The sequence below is a fragment of the Rhinolophus ferrumequinum genome, chromosome 20 (assembly GCF_004115265.2).
Source record: "Rhinolophus ferrumequinum isolate MPI-CBG mRhiFer1 chromosome 20, mRhiFer1_v1.p, whole genome shotgun sequence".
In the NCBI taxonomy this organism is placed as follows: Eukaryota; Metazoa; Chordata; class Mammalia; order Chiroptera; family Rhinolophidae; genus Rhinolophus; species Rhinolophus ferrumequinum.
The window spans coordinates 41,298,376-41,313,145 of NC_046303.1; the positions used below are offsets into that span (position 1 = coordinate 41,298,376).

At 33.1% G+C, this 14,770-nt stretch overlaps 1 protein-coding gene across 3 annotated transcripts in view; it reads left to right on the top strand.

Moving 5' to 3' along the window:
• Positions 1–14,770, top strand: part of PCLO (piccolo presynaptic cytomatrix protein) — a 383,134-nt gene that overhangs the window by 42,153 nt on the left and 326,211 nt on the right. The window lies entirely within an intron of this gene.

Sequence of the window (14,770 nt, forward strand, 5' to 3'; positions counted from 1 at the left end):
ACTTCTTTCTTTACTGAAGATAAAGGAAATATTGAAGGGAAGACGTGTTGATGACATTTAGGACATCAAGGGTAATACAACAGCTCTGATGACCATTCCAGAAAGAGTTCCAAAATTGCTTTGAAGGGTGGGCTAGATGCTGGCATCAGTGCATAGCTTCCCAAAGGGAGTACTTCAAAGGTGACCATAGTGATATTCAGAAATGAGGTATGTAGCACTTTGTCTAGGATGAGTTTGTGAACTTAATTTTCAGTCCTCGTACGTTTCCAGAAATAGAAATGGTTACATAAAGAAAACATGGCACACTGTAGTTTATATAATCTAATGTTAAGTACCTATTTGAGTGCCATGTTCCAAACACCAAATATGCAAAGCCACATTAGGGTGCATTATTGTTGTTCTTAGGGGATGCTGAGCACAGAGAAGTGGCTAAGTTCCCACTGCAGTGTAAGTTGCAGAATAGGAAATTTAACCCAATCTGGCTCCAAATTTATTAATCTTAATTCATCTGCAAGATTGCCTTTCAAAGTATAATGGAATGTTATAAAACTATTGAAATCATAACTGACTGCAATTTGGAAAAATGATATATTTATGATGTAATATTACTTAAAATGTGTTTTTGCTATTGTAATAATTTATAAGGGCTGGAAAGTCCATTCTGAGGCGAAAATAGATGGATTAGACTGATAGATTTATATTCATTTTTCCTTAATTTTTTTTTGTACTTTAATCTTTTTTGAAGAAAATGGAAATGAGAGGCCATAACATCATACTGTAGAATCATCGTCCAGAATGTGAACAGTATAATGTTAACATCGGAGGAGTAGCATATGTGTAGGTGGCTAAAACATCATTGAAATAACAGTCATTGGAGCTGATGCATGTTATTTATTGTGAAACCAGGCAGCTGGAAAGATGAACTATATTAACACCATGGCCACAGAAAATAGAGTGGAAAAGGGGCTGTAAGTTTGGTTTAAAGCTTTTGGGAAGGTGTTGAAGATCTATGCAAATGAGATTCATACACTGGCGAGATAACTAAACAGTAGGGATTTCAAAAGAGGAGAGTAGTTTGTTAGAGGGTGAACAGTAGTCGGAAGGTAGCAATAAAGAGAAGGGAATGTGCCACTCCCCTCACCCTGTCACACTGCCAGGCAGGTATTTTTTGGGAATCAGTCTAAGAAAACAGTATAATTAAACTGGCCGTTGAAAAGAAGAATAGAGGGAAAAGCTGTAGAATTTTAACAGGGATTGCTTGAAACACTTTGAAAGTCTGATAGAGTTGCAGATACCCTCTTTAGTCAACCTGGCAAGGTACAAGGTTAAGGTCTGGTGTGAATTTGAAAGTTGGAGCATCTACTTAGACCTGTGATTATTATTTACAGACACAAGCAAAGGAGGAGGCTGAAAACAAGAGGACAGAGGCAGGAAACAGGTCCAGAGAATACCAAGTCCAAACTTTCAAAGTAGTAATATCAGTTATATTAGATTCATTACAAGTAGCCGTACACATTTCTAGGTCCAGTGTATTTTGCAGACATAACTCTGACTCAGATAAGAATTGATGAAGGAAGTTGATTGATACACTGATGATGTATATTGATTAATCCTCCACAGTAAAAAAATTGAGGAGGAAGAACATGTTTTACATAAAAAACAACATAACTCATGAAGAATATTGAGCGTTCATTTCTTCTGTCTTTAATGATTAGGAATTGAGGATAGAGTTCAGTCTCAGAATAATGTACTTGCGTTAGGGATTTATAAAACATTTTGTATCTAATTTGTTTAGTATTACTTTTTAAAGATAAATTTTGGGTATAAAATTTTATTTACTTTTTGACAGCATACACAGTGGGAAAATGCACATTTAAAATGGTATTTTTAGGTTAGACTTTCATGAGAAGGTATTTCCATTTATCTGGTACATATCTAATTATGGTAAATAGGTGGATATATAGGCAGATAACTAGTTAGGCAGATAAATACATGCTTGGATAGATAGATGCTATATGCTAGGATAACAGTTGTCATATGTGGTATGAAAAATGGCCAAGTGAATATAGACTTAGAATCCAATATACAAACCAGAGCAAAGGAAAAGAAAAGCCACCATTTTCCCGACTAATCATGATTTTTGCTTCTTTTTTCCTGAAGTCAGTGAATTTTTAGAGATTTTTTTCTTGTGCTCACTTGTATACACACATACATGCACATACAAATTATTTATTTGACTTTATTTAAATTGTTACTTTATCTATCTTGGTTTATCAGTGGCCACAACTGTTGTGCCAAAAAATATCTTAAAGCTATTATAATTTGAAACTTCATATATAATATATCTGTAACATATATAGTATATAATTTATAGATAGTTTTGCTTACTTGTGCGTTTATTAATATCTACCAAGGAATATGTTTTCTAATGAAGTCAGCTGAGTACATCTATGTATTTTAAAACTCCGAGTACCAACTTGAAGTTATTTTAAAGATGACTTAGTATTTACTTTGTAATAGATACTTTGGTCATGCTTCATTTATAATTTGTTATATTTAAATCTCAGCTAAGGCCTAAATAAAGCAAATGTTACTGTGTTTTGTACATTTGACAAATGACAAAAGAGTAAACGTAGGTGATACGGATTGGCATTTGTCTTCATTGAATATTCAATTTTGTTCTTCACAACACTTAACTCCAGCAAGTGCTAAATGGAATTCATCCAGGCATGACAGTGGTGACGTGAAAATGCTGATGCCTGCATGTTCTCTTCCTCTTACGTTGATCACCGACAGGGTAAATCATAGGTGCAGAGGTGCCTGGATGACAATAATGCAACTTCTTTAGTAATTTTGATTAATCTCCATATCCACTTGCAATTAATAGCTAATAAATTTCTTTTTAGTATTGCTTGTAATATTGTTTAAAAAAACAAGTGGGTAAGAAATAAATTTTTTTGTTTTCAGTGTTAGGAAATATGTATGTGATCATATACCAGGTTAGCGACGTTTTTGAAAAGAGAAAGGTACTTCCAAAGACAACCAAGATTAAGAACCTGTAAAATAATCTTCGGTAACGCTTTGTTGTAGTTTTTGGCTAGCATAACTATAGCAGTTCATATTCACCAGGATGGGATCTAAATCCTAAAAGAACACTGACTTAGATTGAATAAAATAAAATCAGTCTACAATTGATATTAGATGTTCTTTCTTCACTTCATTGTGTACAGAATTACTACACAGTAAGGCAGCAGATGGCTACACAGATATATGATGATTAGTAGAAAAAAAAATACACATTGACAAAGATGAAGAGAGCTTAAATGAATGCATATATTGGCTGCTCTTTTTCTTCTTTTAAAATGCAATGAGTCTGTATTTGATTCATTTTTCATGCCTTCAGAGTATTTAGATGTATTTGCTAACTTACTATATAGTGCTGCAAGTATGAAAGCAGCTGGTAAAAATCCTCAGGGTACCGTGATTTTTAAGTGATTCTAGAAAGCTGGGTTAGAGTGATCAATCACACTATTAATAAGGGAATTGTTTCCTATGTTAGATCATCATGGTTAAACAAAGTTAAATACTTTTTTCTTGCTGTGGAGAATACTCAGAATTTTGAATGTGAGTAATCTGCATGACGGACCTCCAATAAAGGGATGTTCATACCTTTCTCATACTTATTTTCATGAATGTATTTGGGGATTTGTGTGTGTTGTTTGACACATACTTCTGGAAATGTTGACCTAGTTAAATTTGTTATAGTCTATTAAAAATGAATAATCATGAGCATTAAAGCATACCTATATTTTTTCTTCTCTACTTAGATATTTTATTGTTTCATATAAAATCAATTACAATTTTAAATGCTGTGGAATATTTTAGGAAAAAAAGGAATGGCATAGCATCTATCTGTCCTCACAAAACTCATAACCAGTAAAACAGGAAAACCTATAAAATGGCTAATAAAATTTAGACAGTGGTGATTACTATAGTAAAAGTACATAAATGTGGTCTTAATAATATAGGAAAATGAAGAGTTTGTTTAGCAAATCAAAGTATTCTCTTTGCTAAGGTGGAATTGACTTGTCGTTGAAGGGGTCGTGACTGTTGTGATGGACGTTTGCTGTGTTGTTTTGGTTTTTCACAGTGTGAGCATCATTCTAGTTTAAGATGATGTTTATTGGGTAATTTTGGTAGGAGCCACAACCTCGCAGATGGGAAAGGACAGATACTTCTACTTCATCCTCCATGCAAACTAAGGCTGGTCTAATGGGGCTCTCTCTCAAGGGACTTTACAGCTTGAGAAATGCTACAATGTGACATTTGCCCTTGTGGTGGAAGTCAGCCACTGCAGTCAGTGGTGGTGGCAATGCCAGCCCTGCATTCTCACCTGGCTGCTTCAAATCTGGAATTTCACTCCAGTTCCTGTTGTCCAGTCTCCTAGTTTCCTCTCTATTTTCAGACTGTTTTCTGTGATTTCCTGCTGATTTTGAGAACTATGTCACCTTCCACGAGAATTCCTCTTTCTGCTTGTTGGTCAGAATTAGGTTTTTATTACTTGCGAGCAAGCACCCTACTAGTTCAGCTTTAAAAGTGAAATATGGAAGAAAGTTTCTTGGCTTCTGAGGTACAAGTTCAGCTAAGACAAAGAAACACATACTGTATGTGTGGTTTTGTCAAACCAGAGAAGAGGGAAGGTGGGAGGAAATCATTAGTCCAAAGCATAGCATTCTAAACTTTCTGAGTTCATGCCGCCCTTAGTTCTCAGTAATTTTTTTTCACACTACCCCAGGCAAAACAAAGAATTTGTTCCTTTTATTAATAAATTAGGTCCAAACATTATACTAGTAGCCATTTGTGTGTTGCATGGTGAATGTTACTGTCATTGTCTTGAAAATGTGAAATACTCCCAGTGCCCCAGTGAGTTTACCACAGCTTTCCAGAGTGCATCAGCTCACTGTTTGGGAAGCACAGGCTGAAAAGGATCTTGGTATTTTGCTTTTCTTAAAAAAAAATAATGTTTCTCATTTTACACTCATCATATTCCTATGAAATTTCCAGGTGGGGAAACTGAGGTTCACAAACGTTAAGTAACTGGACTAAGGATATACCGGGGGTGCCAAAAAAAGTGTATACACATTTTAAGAAATGTTATCTATGTATTACTTAGTAGTTTGCTGTAATCAGAAGTGTCTGGATGCTGATGGTAACTACGTTGAGCACCTCTTGTAATTGCAGAAGTCAAATATGACTTGTATTCCTCTTTTGTTATTGGTATATATAGAGTATTACATTTTTAATACAGTTTTCCTTTCTTAAAATGTATTTACATTTTTTGACGCCCTCAGTATATATAGATAGAGCATATGCAGGGAATCGAATCCAAATCTTTACTTTCTTAAGCTCTAATGACCACAGCAGTTAGACTTTGTGTCTGGGGTGTGTGTTTAGGTGGTTAAGGCTATGAAAATGGAGGGTACTCAGATAAAAACTGTGCAGAAATACAACTGTCAGGATGAGGAGTTTGTGCATCTCATGAGTCTCAATACATTTTTTGTAACCTGTCTTTCTCTTTCAAATAGTTCTAGACTGCAGATTCCTTAAGCCACAATACTTTAATCTTGTCTGTATCATATCTGATGCCATAGAACCTATCCTATACTTGTTATGTTTGCTCAATTTAAACTTCTATTTGTATTAAAAATTGATATGTAAAAGTAATGTTTTACACAGATAAGATTTGTGCTACAGAAGGAATTATTGGGAACTTGCTGCTGAAGACTGATCTTGAATTCTGTTTCTTGATGATACATTTGCATATTCTTTATTCATTTATTCAGCTGACAGGTATTTATTGAATACCTCTCAAAATTTTTTGTATTATTGAGAAGGTTGAGTGTCGTGACCAAGACATACAAGTCTTTGTACGGGTCTATGTTTTGAGCTATGCCATTAGTTGTATCACTTCTTTTCTTGGTATTAAAATAATAAAAAGAGTAGAGTTCAATAAAATATTAAGAAGGTGACAAACACTCTAGAAGTCACAAGAAATTTCTACTTTAATATTGTAATCTTTAGAATATCCAATCCTGAGTTTGTAAAAAATATGGATTCATTTTTCAAGTATTCAAAACCAGCTTCTTTTGATTGCTTTTGAAAACATTAATTTTGAGTGTTAGACAGCTTCCATAGCCAAGTGATACAATTTTTTAGCCATTGTATGATTTTGTTTGAGTGTCACATTAATAGTGTATGACTATAAATGAAAGCTATATTAGGGAAAATTTTAGATGGAGTTTTTGTTGTATTTATATCGTAGTGAAGAATGTGTTTTATGGAATTATATATAAGAAAACAAAGTAAAAGTGAAATATGTGTGTCTTATTAAAATTGCTGAAATATTTTATTTCTTTCATTATTCCTCCTAAAGAACATATTTTTCCTTAAAACAGAATCAGGTATAATACCAAATAAATCTTTTGAATTTACTTATATGACAAAATGCACACATACATTTCTATGACAAATATGATCAAACAATAATTCATATTAGTTCATGTCTTCATTTTATCTTCTTACAAATCATACTACCTTAAGATATTTCCACATAAATTAAAAAAAAATAAGTGCTGTTTCTTTTTCAGGTTTCCTGTGCTATTACTGTGTTTCCTTAGATTTGGGTTTGAATAATCAAATGGCTTTGAAGTCAAGAGGCTCTAAATGAAGTAAATGATTTCCAACTTTAAAAAATATTCTTGCTTCAAGGACACAATTCTTTAGATAAGTCTCTAGCATTCATCAAGACTTAAGTGCATTGTTATTCCTAAATTTGTGATTTTATTTTTACTAAGTATAGACAAATATCCTTATTTGGAGAAAATGAGATTTCTCTTTGGGAGGACCCATAAAATGTTAACTTAATATAATAAACTGTTTTGTGACTTTATATTAAATAATAATGAGGAAGGAGTTCTTGCATTTGATGTTGCTTAATATTTTGTTATTTAGTCTTTCTCGACTTTGTATGACAACATAATTAAAATTATTTTGAAATTTCAGTGACCACTTTTTATTCTATGACTACTTGTTAAGCAGGAAAGAACATTGAAATGAACTATTTATTATGGTTTGGCAGAGTTAGAAACTGGCTCACATTTAGTTCAGATTCTAATTTCGGAAAAAAAAAAAAAAAAAGAATCCCAGGCTTCCTTTTCTATGTTAAACATGGATATCTTAAGACAATTGTCAGATTCTCATAATTGTATGTCTAATAAATACTAGAGTATGTAATGGTTTGTGTATAAATAGATTGTTTTTTCCTTGAAAAAATACGGATGACTACTAGAGGAAGGGAGTAAATAGATGAGTTCTGACAGTCTTTCTGGTCAAAATATTATGTCATGCTTCTGTTATTTTGGACACTCTTCTGAGCACTTTACGCATTTATTATTACTAGGCCTGTAAGTCATAAGAAAAAAAATACAGTAACAATAGCAGTAAACGACCAATGTTTTACAGTAGAAGTTCCCACCACACAGGGACTTGTAATTAATTGTGAAGTATGTTAAAAATACAACTTTCAAATATAATCAGCCTATATCTATTGGGACCTCATGATATGGCAGACATTGATTGCATCAGCTTCTAACATACTCGAGTGAATAAAATAGGCAAGCACCCTCCTTCCTCTGCCAGGTCCAATGTATGTGAGGTAGAGGAAGGAATATAAGTAAATAAATGAATACTACTAACACAATGTGGTTCCCTGAAGGCCTCTGTGAGGCTGGATAATTTTACCTGAGGCCAGTAAGGTGAGAAGGTTCAAGTGAATAGGGTAGGGGGCACGATGGGCAACTCTGGCAGAAGGAAAGGCTCTGAACGTTAGAGAATTTTGTATTCTGATGTGCAGTAGAGAGAGCCAGAAAGAAGTACCATCATGAGGTGGTACCATCTGCAGGTGGTACTCTGCAGATCGTAGAGGACTAATATTTGTACATAGTTTTGTAAACAAGTAAATTAGTGCAGATTGAAGCTTACCCTAGAATTACCTCCCTATTCTAAAGGACATGTTTTCTGATAGGCTTGTTTTGTAGGTAAAAATACAGATAGAGTTATTAACAAGGGCAGCAGAATTTGCTTCCTATCAGTTCTAGTGAGCAAACGGTTATTTCTCTCCCATTCATGTCTGTGGCGATTGTGAATTACTGTAATGCTTTATTTCACCACAAGTAGTTTCTGGAATGCCCTTGAAGGCATGAATGTGAATATCATTTGTTGTACGTGTCCAGGTGGAAATACATTGAGAACTTACTTTTTTGACAGGATTGTGGTTCTCAAAACTTATATCTTGGGCTCCTCAGACATCTCAATACAATTTAGACGCTCCTTCACATCGCTGTCGCTTGCTAATACTAATTCTATCATAGTCTTTAAAACCAATTGTTTTAATAATATTTTCAGATTAGGTCATATTTCAAGTCCAAAGAGAATAAAATAATGAGTACCCCATCCAATCTTGTCAAATTTTAATATGTAGCCTTGTTTTCTTTAGGTATCTATCATTATGGGTCCAAGCAAGAAGAGTATGTACTCTTCTTTGGTTCCATTACCTTCTCTCGCTTCTCAGAAAAAAAACAAAACACTACCATCCTAAATTTGGTATTTTTCACCCTTAACAGTGTTTTACTCTTTTATTATACATATTTGTATTCATAAGCAATACAAAATTTAATCCACTAGGATACATGTATCTTAGTTCATTCATCTTAACTGTTGCATAGGCTGGCTTATTGTATGATGTTTTATGAATGTACTATGTAATTTATACATTCTCTTGGTGATGAACATTTAGTTTGTTTCCCAGTCTAATTTATCCTTAACATCTGTCTTTCTCCATTGGTATAGTTCCTTTTCATCTTACCTTCTCTCCAAAGTCTTAATGTCTCCTCTTTTAAGAAGGTATTTTTGTCACGATAACCTAACATTACAGATAAACATAAAAGTATCTTTTAAATTTCTTTTTAATTCATTAATATAGTAATATTAAAAGAGATTGGAATAAATTACAGCTAGTGCATCTTCACAAAATCAGTAATTGCTCTTTTAATGGTGGTTAAAAAAAATAGCCAGCTTTAGAAAGATTTTGTTATTATTTTTTTCTCAATTACAACCTTTTAAAACTTTCAATACAATAAAGGCTTCAGATTTCTTGGAAAGATTGATTTTAATAGATGCTCAACTTACAAATACCATATGATTGTATTTATAAGGCATTTAGCATGCTTAACTAAGAAAATGAAACATACCTTTCTTGGTATGCAAATTAATAAATGTCTAAGATTTGTTGAAATAATAATGTTATCTTTCCTTCTGCAAGAAACAGCACACTCATCATTTAAATGAATTATAGAAAGTACTATACAATGTATAATCAGAAGTAAATGATTTTTCATTCTGCATGATTAGAAAAATCTTAATGAACTATCTTGGGTTGAATTTAGACACATAACAATTTCTTAACTCTAACAAAACAATTTAGACACATAACAATTTCTTAACTCTAACTAAACTTTTCCCTTCAGTTCTTGCAGTACCAAATGGAGTTCTTTGAATTGCTTTAGGTCTACTTGTTTGCTTGATTAAAATCACGTTGTTCTTTTGGCTCTGAATCATAAAAAGAAGTCGTGAATTTATCTTCTCAGAAAAAAAGTGTGGGTTTATTTGAGTTTGAGCTTTTATTAGTGAAGCACTTAGATGTCTACTAAGAAATGTTAGACTTCGGGATAGCTCTGGGGAGGATGATCCCAAAATAAACAAATTTGGAATTTTTTGGAGTGTGAGGTAGGAATGCCTCGTGATTGGCAAAGTTAATTTTAGGAGACTTATGCTTGGAAGGAACAGATTTCAGCCATTGCCACATTGAAATGTCACAGTTTCTTTTGCAAAAAGTAAAAAACGCACCATTCAGATTATTCTTTATTTCCACTTCCATTAGGTAACTAACACCCACCAACAGTGTGCTGATTAGTAGACATTGTCTATGGTGATAACTATGTTTTCAATTTAAAGTTTTATTTATATACAAATATACTATCTCTGCCTTGTGAGTCAAAGAGTTCTAAGGTAAAGTGGGATATTATTTAGTTTGGCATTACATAACAGTCATGAACAATTTATCATTTTATGTGAATTAACTAGCATCACTAGAATTTCTTAATGAGGAGAGTAATCGTCAAGTAAGTAAACCATTAAGTTGAGGAAAGATTGTCAGTGGATATAATTTATACTATGCCAAACCTGTAAAAACAAAGAGAGCTGAAAAATAAGAATTTTTTCTTAATATTTACGCAAGCAAAACTAATATTTGAGCTAGAAATAAAAATTCTGAGTTTTATGAGCAACACATCTATACAGTTTTCAATAAGAACTGTATCCAATACATATTAATATTGTGCTTACTTTATGACAATCACTTTAGAGGAAACAAATCATTATGATACAAGGTGAGTATTGCCTTTTCAATTCTACAATTGAAATAACTGAATATTAGAGATTTTAATTAACTTACTTGATATCACAAGGTGGCAGAGGTAGAAGTCAACCCAGATATTTCCAGTTCCAAAGCTTCTATTTTTATTTTCCTAACCTAGTGCTCTATTTGTGTGGGGTGGGAGAGGAGAAAGGCTGGGGGAAAGTTATGTAAGAGAAAGGAAACTGACCATTAAAATAAAATACAGCACTTGATTCTGGTTCAAAACACTCATGTAATTTGTATCGAGTAGGTGGGTGGATAGATTTGGAATATTAACACATTTTTGTACAAAAATTACTATTTTTTCAATAAAGAAAGAGAGTACCAAATCTCTGGTATCTGCTTTTGAGTTCAACTTTTTTAGAGCCCATCTATAATTTTCATGCTGTACTCCTCAAACATACACAATTTTATTTGTTAAAGATATAATTATCTTTAAAAAGCCAGAAAATAAATAATGTTGTTTAAAAAGGTTAGTAAAAAAATTCTATGTACTGTAAGTCACAACATACTGTTTGCTGCTTCTTTTATATTGTTTCTTTATTCAATTATCCTAATCCTTGTTTGGAACCTTTTCATCTCTAGCCTTGTTTCGTATACACGCTCCCCTTCATTATCTTACTCTGGATGCCTCTACTGTCTCTCCTACACCACCCTCATCATGCTGCCATCAGAAAAAATACAAAAAAACAAAACCAAACAAAAAAACTAACAAAAGACATTGCTAGTAAACATTCAGTGGTTTTCCTTTGTTTATAGAAGATATTTGAAGCAGAACTCTTAGCCTAATATTTTAAATCTATTAAATTTGTATTTAATTCATATGCTTAGCATTTTTGTAAGCTATTCAGCTTGTCAAATTTACCAGCCCAGTCATCCAGGTTGTATTTCATTGGCCTTCAGATGTGTCTTGTATTTTACCCCCAAGGCCTTTGTTTACACTCCTCTTTATATCATAAAACCCTTCTTTCCTGTCCAAATTCCATCTGTCTGTCAAGACCCAATTTGAATCCCTCTTTTGTGGAATAGCTGCTGACTAGTGCAGCTTATCATTGCGTTTTCCTATGCTGGTTTCCTAATCCTCGTCACCCAAGAGACACATGAAAACATCAAGTCAGCGACAAGGGAAGGTCACATGTTGACTGGCACATGAGACAATGTTTCCTCTTGAGTATAAATGAGAACTCGGTCAGGAAGGGAACTATTCTCAGTGAGAGAATGCTGAAAGATGCTCACAGAGGGAAGGATGTAAGATGTGCAGATGCTTTTATGGTAATTTGCTAAGGCATCTGATTGGAGTGGTTGTTAAGGACTATTATTGATATAACTAGTGTTATTTTGAGTCATTTATTTCCTTTATATATGCCATCTAAAATTCTAGTATTCAAAGGTGTTATACAGATACATAAAGGTTAAGATTCACTGTTATGACATAACAGCTGTCACTTGCGGTAGACTGCAAACTCTGAAGGCAAGAATTTTGCTTTCTCTTGATGTCCAACATAAGCCCTTATGTGTAGTAGATTATTAATTAATTTCTATTTTAGTTACTTGATTACTAACAGCGCACTAATATATATGGTGGTATGTGGTACATCGGAGAGACAGAGGGTACCTTCTATGCTCCCTCTACAATGCTTACCAAAAATGGTGGTATTTTTTCACAAAATTAGAAATTAATTTGTAAACAAATTATTTTCTAGGGTGGATAGAAAATATCCACCAATGATCTTATTCTCATTATCTTAATTATTGGCTTTGTAAACAGGAGAATCTTTGCTTCTCTCAGCACTCCATGTCATGGCATGTCAATAAAAATTAGAATGATATTTTTGACATTTCAGTGAGGTACATTGACAGACATTCAGCTGAGAAACCTAACCTGTTTGACTTGTTTTTACTTATACAAATTCTCTCATATAGTTTTCTAAGAACATTGAGGAACTATGAGGCAATTTAGTGGAGTTCTTTTTATTAATTTGTTTCATCTTTTTCATATTATGGTTTTATCAGCAAATGATATTAATTCAAGTGTCATTAATTATGAATACTGAGATTAAGGGAAAATATATTCCTGAAGCATTGAGTTGTGAGAGCCATGGAGATAATTTTTATTTGCTAAACAAAGAAGAGTATTTTACATGTCGTACAGAGTGTACGACGTATAGCAAAGATGGTCACCTTTTTATTATGCTGGACCAGTTGTCAAAAGATGATCACGGTCCCGGATTTTTGTTGTTCACTGAGGTCTGAGCATATTTTGTTTTTCTTTACAAGGACAGACTGTTCTGTTTCACAATTTCCTAAAGCAATTTAAGAGGGTTGCAGCATAAAAAAGTGAAATGTGCTATTTAGACCTGAGTAGATTTAGTAGAGCATATTCTCAGTCACACTTTGTTAAGCATGATAGTGAAAAACCAGAAGGATAAGCTCTTTGAGCTATGAAAAAGAACTATTTTTCATATACCAAAAATTACCAGGCCTTTGCATTTACCTTTTTAGGTTTATTTCCTTTTATTTACCTCGCTGGTTTATTTTATTACCTGTAAAATAGTGACAGTGGAAGTCAAATTAGAGGATTTTGATGTGCTGAATTTTATTGACAGTTTTGCCTTTTTTTCCAGCATAGGCAATGTATAATTATAGCTAACACACATAGCATGTATACTTTTTGCCAGACACTGATCTCTAAGTTCTTCACATGCATTAAATCTTTTACTTCTTATACAGTGCTTTGAGGTACACAGTATCATTGTTCCTATTTTAAAGATGAGGAAACTGAGTTGCAGGCTGTTAATTAACTTGTACAGGTCACTCAAGTAATTATTGTCAGAGCTGGGGTTCAAATCCTACCACTCTGCTATACTAACTCAGATAGGAACTAAATTTCTTCACTGCAGAATGTGAACCAAAGGTGTAAAATGTAGTTTTTGCATTAGTTGCATTAGTTTAATCATCAGCACAAATGGAAATACTAATTGCGTTCAGCAAACATTCCACAAGGAGGATAGTGTGTGGATCACACTATTTACTATATCGTGCTATTTACTATATAGGAACACACTCAAAAACTTATCAAGTGTGAATCATAGTCTTTTCACCTGTTAATAATATGTAGTCTGAGAAGGTAGGAAGTTTAATTTAAGATGTGTTCAATACTATTAATTAAAACATAATTTTTCTGTGATGGAAATGATGTAGAGCCCCTACATTTAATTAATGGCCATGAATTGTTTATGGAGAATGAGATTTTATTTGTGGATTTTATAACCAGAATTTAATATATATTTATAAACACTTCATTCAGCAACAAAAGAATCTACATTCTTTTCACGTGGCAAGGAAGCATCTTCCAAGACATACCCTATCATGGGTCATAAAATAAACCTCAACAAGTTTAGAAGAATTTAAATTATATATGATGTGTTTTTTAACTACACAGAAATAACTAGCAATTAGTAACAAAAAGATACCAGAAAAAAATCTACAAACACTTCAAAACTAATCAATATACATCTGAATAATCTATGGATCAAAATGAAAGCTTCAAGGAAATAAAAAAAAATACATTGAACTGAGTGAATATTAAAGTACAACATGACAGTGTTTGCTGGACTCACCTAAAGCAATGCTAAGAGGAAAATTGATAGCACTAAATGCATACATGAGAAAAGAGGAAAAGTCTCAGCTCACTAGTCTAAGCTCTCACCTCAAGAACCCATAAAAATAGAGCAATGTAAACTGAAACCAAAGCGAAGGAAAGAAATAATAAAGCCCCCAAATCACTGAAATTGAAAAAAAAAAAAAAAAAAGAGAGAGCGCGAGAGAGAGAAAATGAAACCAAGAACTGATTCTTTGAGAAGTTCAACAAAATTGGTAAATCCCTGGGAAGACTGACAAAGAAAAGAGAGAAGACACACATTGCCTATGTAAGTTATGAAACGGCGATATCAATACAGACCCTGCAGATCTTAAAAAGATAATAAAGAATGCTACACATAACTCTACACACAAAAATTTGACAGTACTGACAGAATAGAATAATTCCTCTAAAAAACAAACTACCATAACACATTCAATATGAAATCGATCATTTGAAGAGCTCTATAACTATTAAGGAAAATGAATTTGTAATTTTAAAACTCCCAAAAAGGAGCTCCCCAAGTGTAAATGATTTCTTTGGAGAATTTGAAGAAGAATTAACACCAATTGTACACCGTTTTTTCCAGAAAATTG